At 41.0% G+C, this 16,042-nt stretch overlaps 1 protein-coding gene across 6 annotated transcripts in view; it reads left to right on the top strand.

Moving 5' to 3' along the window:
• TMEM45A (transmembrane protein 45A) overlaps nucleotides 1-16,042 on the top strand; it is a 119,999-nt gene that overhangs the window by 9,646 nt on the left and 94,311 nt on the right. The window contains exon 2 of one of the 6 annotated variants that reach the window (XM_067739097.1): nucleotides 13,245-13,451. The exons of 4 other annotated variants lie outside the window; for them this stretch is intronic. The gene's annotated coding sequence lies outside the window, so the exon portion shown is untranslated. Of the gene's footprint in view, nucleotides 1-13,244; nucleotides 13,452-15,054; nucleotides 15,205-16,042 lie in introns of those variants that run through there. One more of the 6 variants, XM_067739098.1, reaches the window with a different exon arrangement.

Below are 16,042 nucleotides of genomic sequence, written 5' to 3'. Positions count from 1 at the left end.
AGCAATGTCGTATTACTCTAAAATGTTTTAAAGTTTCTAAACGTTTACTGTCAGTTTCCGTGATTATCTTGTTGCAGATGGTGAACAGTTTGCTTACTAGCGTTGGTCCACAGACTATGGCTTCACTAGCATTGTCCTAGGGTTCTCCTTGCTTTCACCCTTGCCCCCTGTAAAACAACCAGGATGTGCCACAAAGCAACCAGGATGATTCTTTAAAAATACACATAAGGCCCCATCATTCCCCTGCTTAAACCCTGCAATGGCTTCCCACTGCATTTAACATAAAGTCCAGATATTTACCATGGGCTGAAAGGTAACCTGGCTCTGCCAACATTCTCCCATCTCCATCTCCGCCTTGCCCACTCTTCCCCCAATGCTAATGAAATGTAGTCAGACTTTGGATAAAAAAGTAGGTTCAGGTAGAGAACACATAATGATTTGAGATGTGAGATACGCTTTGTTTTGTTCTTCCGTCTACAAGCTCAAGCTTGCACTGGTGCTTCCCTCACTTCCTCCAGGAGCGAGAACTTTGCCACTAGCTTCAAAATGAGTGAGATGGCCAATACCAAGTCCCAGAGAAGATTTGTGAGGAACTCTGCTCGAGTAATGTAACCTACTGCTCCTCTGATAGACTCAGCCTCATGATATCCATATTCTGTTCACACCTTATACAAGCGTGTTAGGCTGTTTGTTTCTTTCCTCAGAAAATGGGACTGATATGGGTCAGGATGGTACAGGGGTCATTCCAATTGCTCTTGAGATTGGAGAATAAAAGATTGATAGTGTGATTGTTGTTACTGTTGATGAAAATTCATTGGTGGGGAGCATGACTTTATTCAGTGAGCTGAGGGGAAGCACACATCCTGGCAAAACAGTTTCTTGGTTGGTTTGACTTTGGCCCTGAACACTTGCCATCCAGAGGCCCTCTGTGTGGAGGCAGTCAAGATTCTCTCCCCATCTCACCATTGCTTTCTAGTCTCCAAATGGAGCACTACTGTTGCAATGAATGAGTAGGAAGCAGCTCCAGAATTGCTCATGTAGCCATGGAGAGTCATGGTTTATACAGAGCATGCTTTTGTAGCTGAAAGCTATAAAAGCTGGTGTGAACATCGTTTCAGGCTTTATCATTTCAATGCCTTTTTAACCCATTGCCAATTCTAATGATTTCCCAACTTTCAGAAGAGGAATTTTATTGTCTTTTGTTAATGAATTGTCCTGGTAATGAAAACAACTGTCAAATTTTAGCGGCAAGAAATTTATATTCAGTAGATCTGGGGATGTGAAGTAGGAATGTTCATTTTATCAAGCATCCCGGGAGATTCTCAGGCAGGCGGCTCAAGGACCTTATTTTGAAAAACACGGGTTAAAGTATTGATAGTATCTTTTCTGTGTAGTACTGGTATTTAGTGCTAAGTTGACTGAAGTTTAAAGAAGTTCTGTTTTTGCCCAAGATAGAGTAACAGGGCCAGATTTATTCTTTTACCTGAAATAACCTGAAATAATATCAGATAAAATATATGAAACAATATACGGTTTTTGAAACGCTGGCCATCAGGCAGTGGGAAGGCAACGATCCCCAAGAAATCACAAACAAAAGAGGTGAGGGCTTGAGAATGAACTGATAGCTAGTGGGAAGCAGCAGCATAGCACAGGGAGATCAGCTCGGTGCTTTGTGACCACCTAGAGGGGTGGGATGTGGGAGGGAGGGAGACACAAGAGGGAAGAGATATGGGGACATATGTATATGTATAGCTGATGCACTTTGTTATACAGCAGAAACTAACACACCATTGTAAAGCAATTATACTCCAATAAAGATGTTAAAAAAAAAAAAAGAGGTGAGTGCTTGGACTGCTCCAGCTGGCTGCCAGGTAAGAGGTTCCAGGCTGAGCCGCAGGTGGAACTCGTACTCCCTGAGTTGAGGAGGTGATGCTAAGAGCCCAGGGAAACCAAGGTGGCTGGAGTTCTCAGGACAGAGCTCTAGAACCAAGAGAGCTGCACAGAGAGAGGGCACTGGAGATCTGCAGAAAGGCTCCTCAAGGATTCATCAGAGCAAATGAGGCAACTGCAGGAGGCTGGAGGGAAGGGGGAAGGGGGAAGGGGGAAGGGGTGCAAAGATGGGGGAGGGGACAGGGAGGGGGTGGAGAGCAGTGCCCTGCACTCACAGAAGTCCGGGAATATTGCTTATTCCCTCCAACCACACTGGAAAACTCATAGTTCACGAAGTATTGGGCAGAACATTCAGGAAGGTCTGGCCTCAGTAATGGGGAATAATTAACCCTACACTGAGCACTGCTCCAGACGTGCCTAACAAATCATAAAAAAGCAATATCCGGGCTTCCCTGGTGGCGCAGTGGTTGAGAGTCCGCCTGCCGATGCAAGGGACACGGGTTCGTGCCCCGGTCCGGGAAGGTCCCACATGCCGCGGAACGGCTGGGACCGTGAGCCATGGCCGCTGAGCCTGCGCGTCCGGAATCTGTGCTCCGCAACGGGAGAGGCCACAACAGTGAGAGGCCCGCGTACCGCAAAAAAAAAAAAAAAAAAGAAAGTAAAGCAGTTGTGTTTAAAATGTAAATACACTGTCCTTGACTGTCCTAGAGGTGTATTTCTATACACATTTTTGTACCATTAAAAAGTCAAATAGTCGAGGCCTTCAGAGTAACATTTTGTACATAACAAGCCGGAGTCTGCCACACCATGGTCTGTGTTGATATTTACCTTGGCTTCTGAGATAGCAGTTCCTCTTTGATGTCTATTATTGTTTTTTTGAAATACTTTTCCTGTGTTTGATAACTCCAGATTCCCCATTGGATTATGGTAAGGTAAACAGCCAAGCGCATCATGTATCCGTCCCAAGGGTTGGAGCTGGGAGTAGGGGACAATGAATGGAGGGCGAGGTGGGGCTAATTCTCTGAGGCCAATGGATGACTCGGAATCAAATGCCTTAGAGAGCAGTAAGGGCCAAACCAGGGAGGCCAAGATCTGCTGACAGGTCTAAGGGGTGGGTTAAGCCAGGGTCTAGAACCAGAAGCCTTTGAAATTCAACAGGAGTGTACAGGGATTGAAGTCACCAATGTCGTGTTAGGACTGTGAGCAAGGCTGAAGATTCAGACCTCTACTTCACCACCAGCAGTTTGAGGTTGGATCAGAGAGGTTACTCTGGGGTCATGCATGAGCTTGATGCTCTGGGGGTCCATAAATGAGCTCTAAGCTTTGAACCTGGGCTGTCTATTCTCCTCTGAGAATTAGATAGTTTTAAATTTGGTCACCAGGTGTGTTTCTCTGATTCATCACTGCCCTGAAGTTCAGCCTGACACCATATCTTCTGGATATCTCTTCTTAGATGCTTTGCTGCTTGAAAAAACAAGTTTTCTTCAGTTTGGCTGGTGCTAAGCACCTTGCAATCCTCTCCCATTCTGCCGGTGCTGATATATGGCTTTTCTTCATACAACTTATAAATCTCTTGGATGCTGGAAAAGTATATGTTTCTTAAAATGTTATATCTCAGATCAATTTGTAGGAAAGCTCCTACTTGAAGATGACAACAAGATACCATTACTCTCATTTGATGGAAATGTTACTTTCTTTGAAGGATTGGGACTAAATGGTCAGTCTTTGAAAAAATTGGAAGTCAGTTTGTCTTTCTTAGATTTTTTTTGACGTGGACCATTTTTAAAGTCTTTATTGAATTTGTTACCGTACTGCTTCTGTTTTCTGTTGGGGTTTTTTGGCCGCAAGGCATGTGGGACCTTAGCTCCCCGACCAAGGATTGAACCCACACCCCCTGCATTGGAAGGTGAAGTCCCAACCACTGGACCGCCAGGGAAGTCCCAAGTCAGTTTGTCTTTTAAAATTTTTATTTATTTATATATTTTTTACGCGGGCCTCTCACTGTCGTGGCCTCTCCTGTTGTGGAGCACAGGCTCCAGATGCGCAGGCTCAGCAGTTGTGGCTCACGGGTCCAGCCGCTCCGCGGCATGTGGGATCCTCCCAGACCAGGGCTCGAACCCGTGTCCCCCGCATTGGCAAGCAGATTCTCAACCACTGCATCACCAGGGAAGCCCCCCAGTTTGTCTTTTAAAGCAGAGGTCTTAAAAGTCACGTTTTCACCTAGAAAAGAGGCTTTTGATCAGAGGTCTTCAAAAACTTTACTTTTATTCCTAATGTCGACTGTACTATGGATTGGGTTACTGCAGCTGGGGTGCAGGGATGCATACTGGTCAGTATTCTCATGGTCACTATGATAGTTCTTGGGGCAGAAACGATTCACTTGCGGTATTCAATAATGATAATAATAACAACAACAGCAGCAGTGCTAGATGGTAGATGGAATAAGTTTATCACTTTCATTTCCTTCAAATCAGTATTGATTGGAGGAGGTTCTGTTCCTCTCTGGTGTTTTCCAGTGAGAGAGATAGGTATGAAAGAGATTAAGAGAGCATGGGTGATGGGACTTCCCTGGTGGTCCAGTGGTAAAGAATCCGCCTTACAATGCAGGGGATGCGGGTTCGATCTCTGGTCAGGGAACTAAGATCCCACATGCCGCGGGGCAGCTAAGCCTGCGCCCCACATCTGCTGAGCCTGCGTACTGCAGACTACAGAGCCCATGAGTCTGGAACCCGAGTGCCACAGCTACAGAGCCCATCAGCCCTGGAGCTTGTGCACCACAGCTAGAGAAGACAAAACCCGCTACCACAACTAGAGAGAAGCCCGCACGCCACAGCGAAAGATCCTGCATACCTCAATGAAGATCCCACATGCCGCAACTAAGACCTGATGCAGCCAAAAAAAAAAATAAAGTAAATAAATCTTAAAAAAAAAAGAGAGTATGGTTGAGGCTTTCTGCCTTTACCTGATGAGCTTAGGACCACATTCTGTATTCCTGCATGTATCTGGGACTTTCAGCCCACCAGGACGATGCAATCAAGGACAAAGGTTATGATTTCTGGAGAGAAATGCACAGAAAAGCTAGATACAATTTAACAATTGTTAATTGTGGTAGGCGGCGCTGGTTTTGTTTTGGCATTATTTTTAATTATTTCTGCTTGTGTGCTAATGAGTAAGAGAGGGTGGAATGAGTGGATGAAACAACTGAGCCCTGAAAAGCAGTTACATTCTGATTGGTTCTCAGATGGAAATTTATTTTTCCATGAGAAGAGAATCAGCTTGACAATGGGAAACCCTTGAAGGGGGCAGGAGCCTCTGACTTTGCTTCAGTCTCAGTCCTGCTTCCATCTCCCCACTTTTGTCTCTGCCCTCTCCTCTCATTCCTCTTCCCCCCAAACCCACGATGGCCCTTCTGTCGGCAACTTTCTCCTGAACCTCATTTTCCCAGAAATTGCACAGGATTCAGAAGAGGCTATGGTGGGATATTTCCCCTCCTCTTTTCTGTGGATCTTATTTTTTGGATTGGAAATCTAATTTACATGCCACTCTAGAGGTCCTTCTTCAAGATTATTTTTTGAAATGAAGACAACCCATTTTTTTTTCCTGTCTTGAAAGGAGCTTTTAAAAACTTAGAAATGGAGAAAGGTCAACTGAGGGGATGTTTGGATTTTGAAGTATCCTGACACTGACATGAAACCAGTTCTTGTGAAAACGAAAGGTTTGGGCTGTCATGAAAACACACCCGCTCCTATACTCAGACAGTACAGTGGTCCTACGTTTTATGGAAAACAGTGTTGACTCTTACACTGAGCACAGTGAAGCCTCTGGATTTTCCTTTTGGTGCAGCATCAGTCACTGATGGTGCTGAATCATGAAGCACATGGCCAGACTTGGGGATGGAGTATTGTTAATGAGGGAACTTAGGCCTGAGAAAGTAAAATTTCATGAAAAGCTGCAGGAGTATCATCTCTCCTTCATTGTTTGGCATATCATCACTTTATTTTTCCATGTTTTAGTTAACAAATGATATTGAGAAGTATCTTCTCCTTCACCATCTCCAAACCAAAGTCCATCTTTTTGTCTTGTTCCTGTGGGTATGATTTGAGAAGCAATCCATCAGGGACAATTCTGAGTCTATGTTGAATAAAAAAGCAAGAATAAAGGTGAATGATTATTTTTTCCTGGTGTTCTAAGTCATTGGAGAAATGATAAGCAAGTTAGCTTACATCACTGAGCATCTTACTCTTATAGAAAGGACCATTAGACTAGTGATTGGAGAAAGCAGTGGCATCCTTGGCAGAAAGACTCTGGTTTAAATGAGCTTCTCCACTGGCCTTCCTTTGGGCTCACTTCCACCTCTAGTCCATCTCATCATTAACCACATTTCTAAAATTAATTTATTAGAGGGGCCATTTGGTTCACAGGATGAGTGGATTTTGATTGGGTGTTGTGGTGGTGGTAGATGGAAAGGGGAGGACCTGATGATTATTCCACTGAGGGCCTGAACAACATGAAGAGGGAAGGCCAGTTAAGCAGAAAGAGAAAAAAGAAGCAACTGAGCCAATCTTCTAAAAACCTTTGTTGGAAATCTGCTTGAAGACTACTGCCCTTAGTCATATGGTTGAGTCATATTTTTTGTAACTAGTTCTTATAAAATCCAACCATTTCCAAGCTGATGACCAAAGAATTCTCTTCCAACTTGTTAGGGTAGAGAGATCTCTTCTTTAACCAAAATTACTGAAAATCTTTTGCCACCAAGCACTCAGATTTCTTACTGGGTCCACCCCTGCAAGATCAATTTTTCCAGATCAATCCAGTTGGTTAGGTTAACTGGGGCCCAGTCAATCTTAAATAAGTAAATACCAATTATAGGGGCAGAAAGCTTTCTTTTTTTTTAAATTGAAGTAAAGTTGATTTACAATGTTGTGTTAGTTTCCAGTGTACAGCAAAGTGATTCAGTTATTTTTATATATATATAAATATATATATATATATATATTCCATATATATATATATATACACACACCTATACAGGTATATCTCTATCTCTGTATACCTATACAGTAGGACCTTGCTGTTTATCTATTTTATATATAGTAGTTTGTAGTTGGTATCTGCTAATCCCCAATTCCTAATTTATCCCTCCTCTCCCTTTCCCCTTTGGTAACCATAAGTTTGTTTTCTATGTCTGTGAGTCTGTTTCTGTTTTGTAAATAAGTTTGTTTGTGTCATATTTTAGATTCCACATATAAGTAATATCATATGGTACTTATCTTTCTTTTTCTGACATTTCTTTTAGTATGATAATTTCTAGGTCCACCCATGTTGTGGCAAATGGCATTTCATTCTTTTTTATGGCTGAGTAGTATTCCATTGTGTATATATACCACATCTTCTTTATCCATTCGTCTGTTGATGGACATTTAGGCTGCTTCTGTGACTTAGCTATTGTAAAAAGTGCTGCTATGAACATTGGAGTACATGTATCCTGTTGAACTATAGGTTTTTCCAGATATATGCTCAGGATGGGATTGCAGGATCACGTGGTAACTCTGTTTTTAGTTTTTTACGGAAGCTTCATACCATTCTCCATAGTAGCTGCACCAATTTACATTCCCATCAACAATGTAGGAGGGTTCCCTTTTCTTCATATCCTCTCCAGCATTAGTTATTTGTAGACTTTTTAATGATGGCCATTCTGGCCAGTATGAGGTGGTACTTCATTGTAGTTTTGATTTGCATTTCTCTAATAATTAGTGATGTTGAGCATCTTTTCATGTGCCTATTGGCCATCTGAATATCTTCTTTGGAGAAATGTCTATTTAGTCTCAGGGGCAGAAAGCTTTTTAATCTCCCAGGGGAACAGACACGTTTGTGGAAGTCCAGTTCAGGACTTTATCAGATGGCAGGAATTACTCTTCTCTCCAAGTGATACTAGAATAAAGTGACCCTTCGTAGAGTCATAGAGCTTTCCAGGGCATTCTGCCCAGGATGAATGATGCCCAAGAGCGTCTAATTCCACTATAGCTTCCCTACAGGTCTCTCAACAACCAGAAGACAAATTCTTTATCTCAGGGTCAGCTTCATGGTTGTGCCTTGTATAATTGCACAGGGCCCAGTTTTATTTTTTTGAATTTTATTTAATTTATTTTTTTATACAGCAGGTTCTTATTAGTTATCCATTTTATACATATTAGTGTATATATGTCAATCCCAATCTCCCAATTCATCCCACCACCACCCCTCCCCCTGCCACTTTCCCCCCTTAGTGTCCATACGTTTGTTCTCTACATCTGTGTCTCTATTTCTGCCCTGCAAACCGGTTCATCTGTACCATTTTTCTAGGTTCCACACATATGCGTTAATATTCGATATTTGTATTTCTCTTTCCGACTTACTTCACTCTGTATGACAGTCTCTAGATCCATCCACGTCTCTACAAATGACCCAATTTCGTTCCTCTTTACGGCTGAGTAATATTCCATCATATATATGTACCACGTCTTCTTTATCCATTTGTCTGTCGATGGGCATTTAGGTTGCTTCCATGACCCGGCTGAAATGAACATTGGGGTGCATGCGTCTTTTTGAATTATGGTTTTCTCTGAGTATATGCCCAGTAGTGGAATTGCTGGGGCATATGGTAATTCTATTTTTAGTTTTTAAGGAACCTCCATACTGTTCTCCATAGTGGCTGTATCAATTTACATTCCCACCAACAGTGCAAGAGGGTTCCCTTTTCTCCACACCCTCTCCAGCATTTATTGTTTGTAGATTGTCTGATGATGCCCATTCTGACTCGTATGAGGTGATACCTCATTGTAGTTTTGATTTGTATTTCTCTAATAATTAGTGATGTTGAGCAGCTTTTCATGTGCTTCTTGGCCATCTGTATGTCTTCTTTGGAGAAATATCTATTTAGGTCTTCTACCCAGTTTTTGATTGGGTTGTTTGTTTTTTCATATTGAGCTGCATGAGCTGTTTATATATTTTGGAAATTAATCCTTTGTTCGTTGATTCATTTGCAAATATTTTCTCCCCCGGCCCCATTCTGAAAGTTGTCTTTTCGTCTTGTTTGTATTTTCCTTTGCTGTGCAAAACCTTTTAAGTTACATTAGATCCCATTTGTTTATTTTTGTTTTTATTTCCGTTACTCTAGGAGGTGGATCAAAAAAGATCTTGCTGTGATTTATGTCAAAGAGTGTTCTTCCTATGTTTTCCTCTAAGAGTTTTATAGTGTCCAGTCTTAACATTTAGGTCTCTAATCCATTTTGAGTTTATTTTTGTGTATGGTGTTAGGAAGTGTTCTACTTTCATTCTTCTACATGTAGCTGTCCTGTTTTCCCAGCACAACTTATTGAAGAGACTGTCTTTTCTCCATTGTATATCTTTGCCTCCTTTGTCATAGATTAGTTGACCATAGGTGTGTGGGTTTATCTCTAGGCTTTCTATCCTGTTCCATTGATCTATATTTCTGTTTTTGTGCCAGTACCATATTGTCTTGATTACTGTAGCTTTGTAGTACAGTCTGAAGTCAGGGAGTCTGATTCCCCCAGCTCCGTTTCTTTCCCTCAAGACTGCTTTGGCTATTCAAGGTCTTTTGTGTCTCCATACAAATTTTAAGAGTTTTTGTTCTAGTTCTGTAAAAAATGCCATTGGTAATTTGATAGGGATTGCATTGAATCTGTAGATTTCTTTGGGTAGTATAGTCATTTTCACAATATTGATTCTTCCAATCCAAGAACGTGGTATATCTCTCCATCTATTTGTATCATCTTTAATTTATTTCATCAGTATCTTATAGTTTTCTGCATACATGTCTTTTGTCTCCCTAGTATTTGATTCTTTTTGTTGCAGTGGTAAAATGGGAGTGTTTCCTTAATTTCTTTCAGATTTTTCATCATTAGTGTATAGTAATGCAAGAGAGTTCTGTGCATTAATTTTGTATCCTGCTACTTTACCAAATTCATTGATTAGCTCTTGTAGTTTTCTGGTGGCATCTTTAGGATTCTCTAAGTATAGTATCACGTCATCTGCAAACAGTGACAGTTTTACTTCTTCTTTTCCAATTTGAATTCCTTTTATTTCTTTTTCTTCCCTGATTGCCGTGGCTAGGACTTACAAAACTATGTTGAATAATAGTGGCGAGAGTTGACATCCTTTTCTTTTTCATGATCTTAGAGGAAATGGCTTCAGTTTCATTGAGAAACACCATTGAGAATGATGTTTGCTGTGGGTTTGTCATATATGGCCTTTATTATGTTGAGATAGGTTCCCTCTATTCTCACTTCCTGGAGGGTTTTTGTCATAAATGGTGTGGAATTTTGTCAAAAGCTTTTTCTGCATCTATTGAGATGATCATATGGATTTTATTGTTCAGTTTGTTAATATGGTGTATCACATTGATTGATTTGTATATACTGAAGAATCCTTGCCTCCCTGGGATAACCCCAATTGATCATGATGTATGATTCTTTTAATGTGTTGTTAGATTGTTTGCTAGTATCTTGTTGAGGATTTTTGCATCTATGTTCATCAGGGATATTGGTCTGTCATTTTCTTTTTGTGTAGTATCTTTGTCTGATTTTGGTATCAGGGTGATGGTGACCTCATAGAATGAGTTTGGGAGTGTTGCTTCCTCTGCAATTTTTTGGAAGAGTTTGAGAAGGATAGGTGTTAGCTCTTCTCTAAATGTTTGATAGAATTCACCCGTGAAGCCATCTGGTCCTAGACTTTTGTTTGTTGGAAAATTTTTAATCACAGTTTCAGTTTCATTACTTGTGATTGGTCTGTTCATATTTTCTATTTCTTTCTGGTCATTCTTGGAAGGTTATACTTTTCTAAGAATTTGTCCATTTCTTCCACGTTGTCCATTTTATTGGCATAGAGTTGCTTGTAGTAACCTCTTAGGATGCTTTGTATTTCAGCGGTGTCTGTTGTAACTTCTCTTTTCATTTCTAATCTTATTGATTTGAGCCCTCTCCCTCTTTTTCTTGATGAGTGTGGCTAATGGTTTATCAATTTTGGTTATCTTCTCAAAGAACCAGCTTTTAGTTTCATTGATCTTTGCTATTGTTTTCTTTGTTTCTATTTCATTTATTTCTGCTCTGATCTTTATGATTTCTTTCCTTCAACTAACTTTGGGTTTTGTTTGTTCTCCTTTCTCTAGTTGCTTTAGGTGTAAGGTTAGATTGTTTAATAGAGATTTTTCTTGTTTCTTGAGGTAGGCTTGTATTGCTATAAACTTCCCTCTTAGAACTGCTTTTGCTGCATCCCATAGGTTTTGGATCATCGTGTTTTCATTGTAATTTGTCTCTAGGTATTTTTTGGTTTCTTCTTTGATTTCTGCAGTGATCTCTTGGTTATTTAGTAAAGTATTATTTAGCCTCCATGTGTTTGTGTGTTTTACGTTTTCTCCCCTGTAATTGATTTCTAATCTTATAGCATTGTGGTCAGAAAAGATGCTTGATATGATTTCAATTATCTTAAATTTACTGAGGCTTGATTTGTGACCCAAGATGTGATGTATCCTGGAGAATGTTCCGTGTACACTTGAGAAGAATATTCCATGTACACTTGAGAAGAAAACAGTAATGTGCTGTTTTTGGATGGAATGTCCTATAAATATCAATTAAATCTATCTGGTCTATTGTGTTATTTAAAGTTTGTGTTTCCTTATTAATTTTCTGTTTGGACGATCTGTCCATTGGTGTAAGTGCGGTGTTAAAGTCCCCCACTTTTTTTGTGTTACTGTTGATTTCTTCTTTTATAGCTGTTAGCAGTTGCCTTATGTATTGAAGTGCTCCTATGTTGGGTGCACATATATTTATAATTCTTATATCTTCTTCTTGGATTGATCCCTTGATCATTATGTAGTGTCCTTCCTTGTCTCTTGTAACATTCTTTATTTTAAAGTCTATTTTATCTGATGTGAGTATTGCTACTCCAGCCTTCTTTTGATTTCCATTTGCATGGAATATCTTTTTCCATCCCCTCACTCTCAGTCTGTAGTGTCCCTTGGTAGGAAGTGGGTCTCTTGTAGACAGCGTATATATGGGTCCTGTTTTTTTATCCATTCATTGGACCTGTGTCTTTTGGTTGGAGAATTTAATCCATTCATGTTTAAGGTAATTATTGATATGTATGTTCCTATTACCATTTTCTTAGTTGTTTTGGGTTTGTTTTTGTAGGTCCTTTTCTTCTCTTGTGTTTCCCACTTAGAGAAGTTCCTTTAGCATTTGTTGTAGAGCTGGTTTGGTGGTGCTGTATTCTCTTAGCTTCTGCTGGTCTATAAAGCTTTTGATTTCTCCATTGAATCTGAATGATATCCTTGCCAGGTAGAGTAATCTTGGTTGTCGGTTCTTCCCTTTCATCACTTTATACATACCATGCCACTCCCTTTTGTCTTGTAGACTTTCTGCTGAGAAATCAGCTGTTAACCTTATGGGAGTTCCCTTGTATGTTATTTGTCATTTTTCCCTTGTTGCTTTCAATAATTTTTCTTTGTCTTTAATTTTTGCCAATTTTATTACTATGTGTCTCGGCCTGTTTCTCCTTGGGTTTATCCTGCCTGGGACTCTGTGCTTCCTGGACTTGGGTGGCTATTTCCTTTCCCATGTTAGGGAAGTTTTCGACTATAATCTCTTCAAATATTTTCTCAGGTCCTTTCTCTCTCTCTCTTCTCCTCTGGGCCCCTTATAATGCAAATGTTGTTGTGTTTAATGTTGCCCCAGAGGTCTCTTAGGCTGTGTTCATTTCTTTTCATTCTTTTTTCTTTATTCTGTTCCACAGCAGTGAATTCCACCTTTCTGTCTTCCAGGTCACTTATCTATCTGTTCTTCTGCCTCAGTTATTCTGCTACTGATTTCTTGTAGTGTATTTTTCATTTCATCTATTGTATTGTTCATTTCTGTTTGTTTGTTCTTTAATTCTTCTAGGTGTTTGTTCTTTAATTCTTATAGGTCTTTGTTAAACATTTCTTGTATCTTTTCGATCTTTGCCTCCATTCTTTTTCGAAGGTCCTGGATCATCTTCACTATCATTATTCTGAATTCTTTTTCTGGAAGGTTGCCTATCACTACTTCATTTAGTTGTCTTTTGGGGGTTTTATTTTGTTCCTTCATCTGGTACGTAGGCCTCTGCCTTTTCATCTTGTCTGTCTTTCTGTGAATGTGGCTTTTGTTCCACAGGCTGCAGGATTGTAGTTCTTCTTGCTTCTGCTGTCTGCCCTGTGGTGGATGATGCTATCTAACAGGTTTGTGCACGTTTCCTGATGGGAGGGACTGGTGGTGGGTAGAGCTGGATGTTGCTATGAGAGCAGAGCTCAGTAAAACGTTAATCCGCTTGTCTGCTTATAGGTGGGGCTGGGTTCCCTCCCTGTTGTTTGTTTGGCCTGAGGCGACCCAACACTGGATCCTAGCTGGCTCTTTGGTGGAGCTAATGGTGGACTCTGGGAGAGCCCACACCAAGGAGTACTTCCCAGAACTTCTGCTGCCAGTGTCCTTGTCCCCACAGTGAGCCACAGCCACCCCCCACCTCTGTAGGAGACCCTCCAACACTAGCAGGTAGGTCTGGTTCAGCCTCCTATGGGGTCAGTGCTCCTCCCCCTGGGTCCTGTGCACAGTAGTTTGTGTGTGCCCTCCAAGAGCGGAATCTCTGTTTCCCCCAGTCCTGTCGAAGTCCTGCAGTCAAATACCACTAGACTTCAAAGTCTGATTCTCTAGGAATTCCTCCTCCCACTGCCGGACCCCAGGTTGGGAAGCCTGATGTGGGGCTCAGAACCTTCACTCCAGTGGGTTCTGTGTTATAAGTGTTCTCCAGTTTGTGAGTCACCCACCCAGCAGTTATGGGATTTGATTTTATTGTGATTGCGCCCCTCCTACCGTCTCATTGTGGCTTCTCCTTTGTCTTTGGATGTGGGGTATCTGTTTTGGTGAGTTCCAGTGTCTTCCTATCGACGATTGTGCAGCAGTTAGTTGTGATTCCGGTGCCCTCACAAGAGGGAGTGAGCACACGTCCTTCTACTCCGCCATCTTGAACCAATCTCCAGGGCCCAGTTTAGATGGGAGAGCCTCATTCTTGGTTTAATGCTCTACTGTCACTGTTGTGGAAGTCCCAGAAATTTGTAAACAAGGGACCCCACATTTTCATTTTGCTCTTGGCCGTACAAATCGTGTAGCTGGTTCTGCCTGTATGCTCCAGGGTCACTCAAGTGTAACACAAGTGAGAAAATAAAATCAAGGACCCGTTTCACCACCTTTCTCCAAGCTTATGTATCCAGACGAGCACCTAATGAAACTGCTGCCCATTCTTTGATCTTAATTGATTGCATATTTAACCTCCTTTAAGAGGAGTTGTCAGAGGTCTCTTTTCCCCTTCTAGAACCATTTCCATACTGATTTAGAACCTCTAGTTAAAACAATGATTCAGGTCTTTGCAACATGTGGTACTCTTGTCCTTTGAAAAGAAGCATTTTCTACATCTCCTTGGTTTACTTTGTTTTATCGTACTTAAATAGCACAACCTCAATTTCATGTGTGCTTTTTACATACAGTCCAGTATGTCTTATTTTTTTAGGTAAGAACTAAGAAACATTCTTATTGGCTGGTGGGCCCAAATACTGAACCCAGCAGCAATGGTTGTAAATATTCATTCCTAAGTTTTCTTAATCTTCATAGGTGCAGCTAAGCACAGGTAAGGGGTACACACACACTGCAGCATTTATCTACTCCCCTTGGGTGGGAATGAGTGTGAGTGGGTTGGCTTGGTAGGTTGACCCAGGAGAGAGAAGCAGCGTCATGGGTGGACCTAATCCCCAAGGAAGCGTTCGACTTTTACTGTGCTTCCACCCTGGCCACCTAAGCTAGATGGTTGAACAGTTTCATAGAAATGATTAGTCAGGAGGCAGACTTGGTGAGAATGGGAATAAAAGGATGTGACTCCTCTCAGGTACTGGAGAAACACCTGCAGACAGTGCCTGGGGAGTGCCTCCATGATTGCAAAAGAGTGTCTTCTGCTGAGCAGAGAGCATGCTTAGTGGGCTGACAGCCTTACATGTCTGATGACATTAATTACAGGGTATTATGGGCCAGGTTTCTGTAAGTTGGGTGGAGGTGGAGGCCACTGGCAATGTACACAATGCCCAGGGAGAAACATGTGAGTGGGAGGAAGAAAAGTAACTTCTCTGGGGCTGTTGCAAGGCTGATGCTGGTGAAAGATGCTTATTTTTCTTGAGCATTAAAGCAGCATCTGCCAGTATTGTCCGCTACTGAGCAGCACGTCTCTGATACTCATGAGCCGTGGGGAACGCTGGTAAAGGTAAAAGTGTGGTAAATTTTAATATTGTGTTTTCCTACTAGTTGCTTTTGGTGTGCACATGGATGTGTGTATGTGTGTAAAACTGACTGAAAGGTGTCAGATTACAGCCTATTGATTTTTTTATTCTGTTAGCAAATTTTCAACATTAACTAAGACATGAAGGCTTTGTTTTAGCTTCTTATTTCTTAACCCTTCTGCCTCAAATCTAAGGTGCTCGATCTACTCAGATCAAAGATGATGAGTGACTAGGAATAGAGAATTGGTTTGAAACAGTCAAAGGTTAGTTCACCATTTCTAGAGTAACTTTTAGTGTGAAAGAGCAAGAACTTTTCATTCATGTTGACCTAGTTTGACTCTACTGTGTATGTGTGATATTGTGCAAATAACTTAATCTTTCTGAACTTTGGTTTCCTTGTTTGTAAAATGGGGTTAATAATACCAGCTTCCTAGAGTGGTAAGGATTTAATGAAATAATGTTAGCAAAGAGCCTAGTGCAGTATCTGTCTCCCGGTAGAAACTCAATAATAGTTAGTTACCTTTAGTTTATCAACTCTTCCTCTAACCCTCCTTCCCTAGCATTGGAGTCATGGCCTGTCATTCTCAATTCCCATAGTCATAGTGTTTCCACAGCCTGCTTATTGTAGGTTGTGGCTGATTGAGACAAAGCTAAGACCGTGTAATTCTAATGATTCTATGGACATTTCATTTCATTTTATGTTAGGATCTAGCATTGTAGTTAGAGTAGAAGTGTGAAGGAATGTGTCTTAAATGCTGAATTCTACTTCACTTGATTTGTGACATTTTCCCCTTTTGGGATCTATAGGAATCTGGCAGCTAA

This window comes from Pseudorca crassidens, chromosome 5 (genome assembly GCF_039906515.1).
Source record: "Pseudorca crassidens isolate mPseCra1 chromosome 5, mPseCra1.hap1, whole genome shotgun sequence".
NCBI lineage: Eukaryota > Metazoa > Chordata > Mammalia > Artiodactyla > Delphinidae > Pseudorca > Pseudorca crassidens.
Note: the sequence above shows the minus strand (reverse complement) of the source record. Positions and strands in the feature narration are given on the sequence as shown.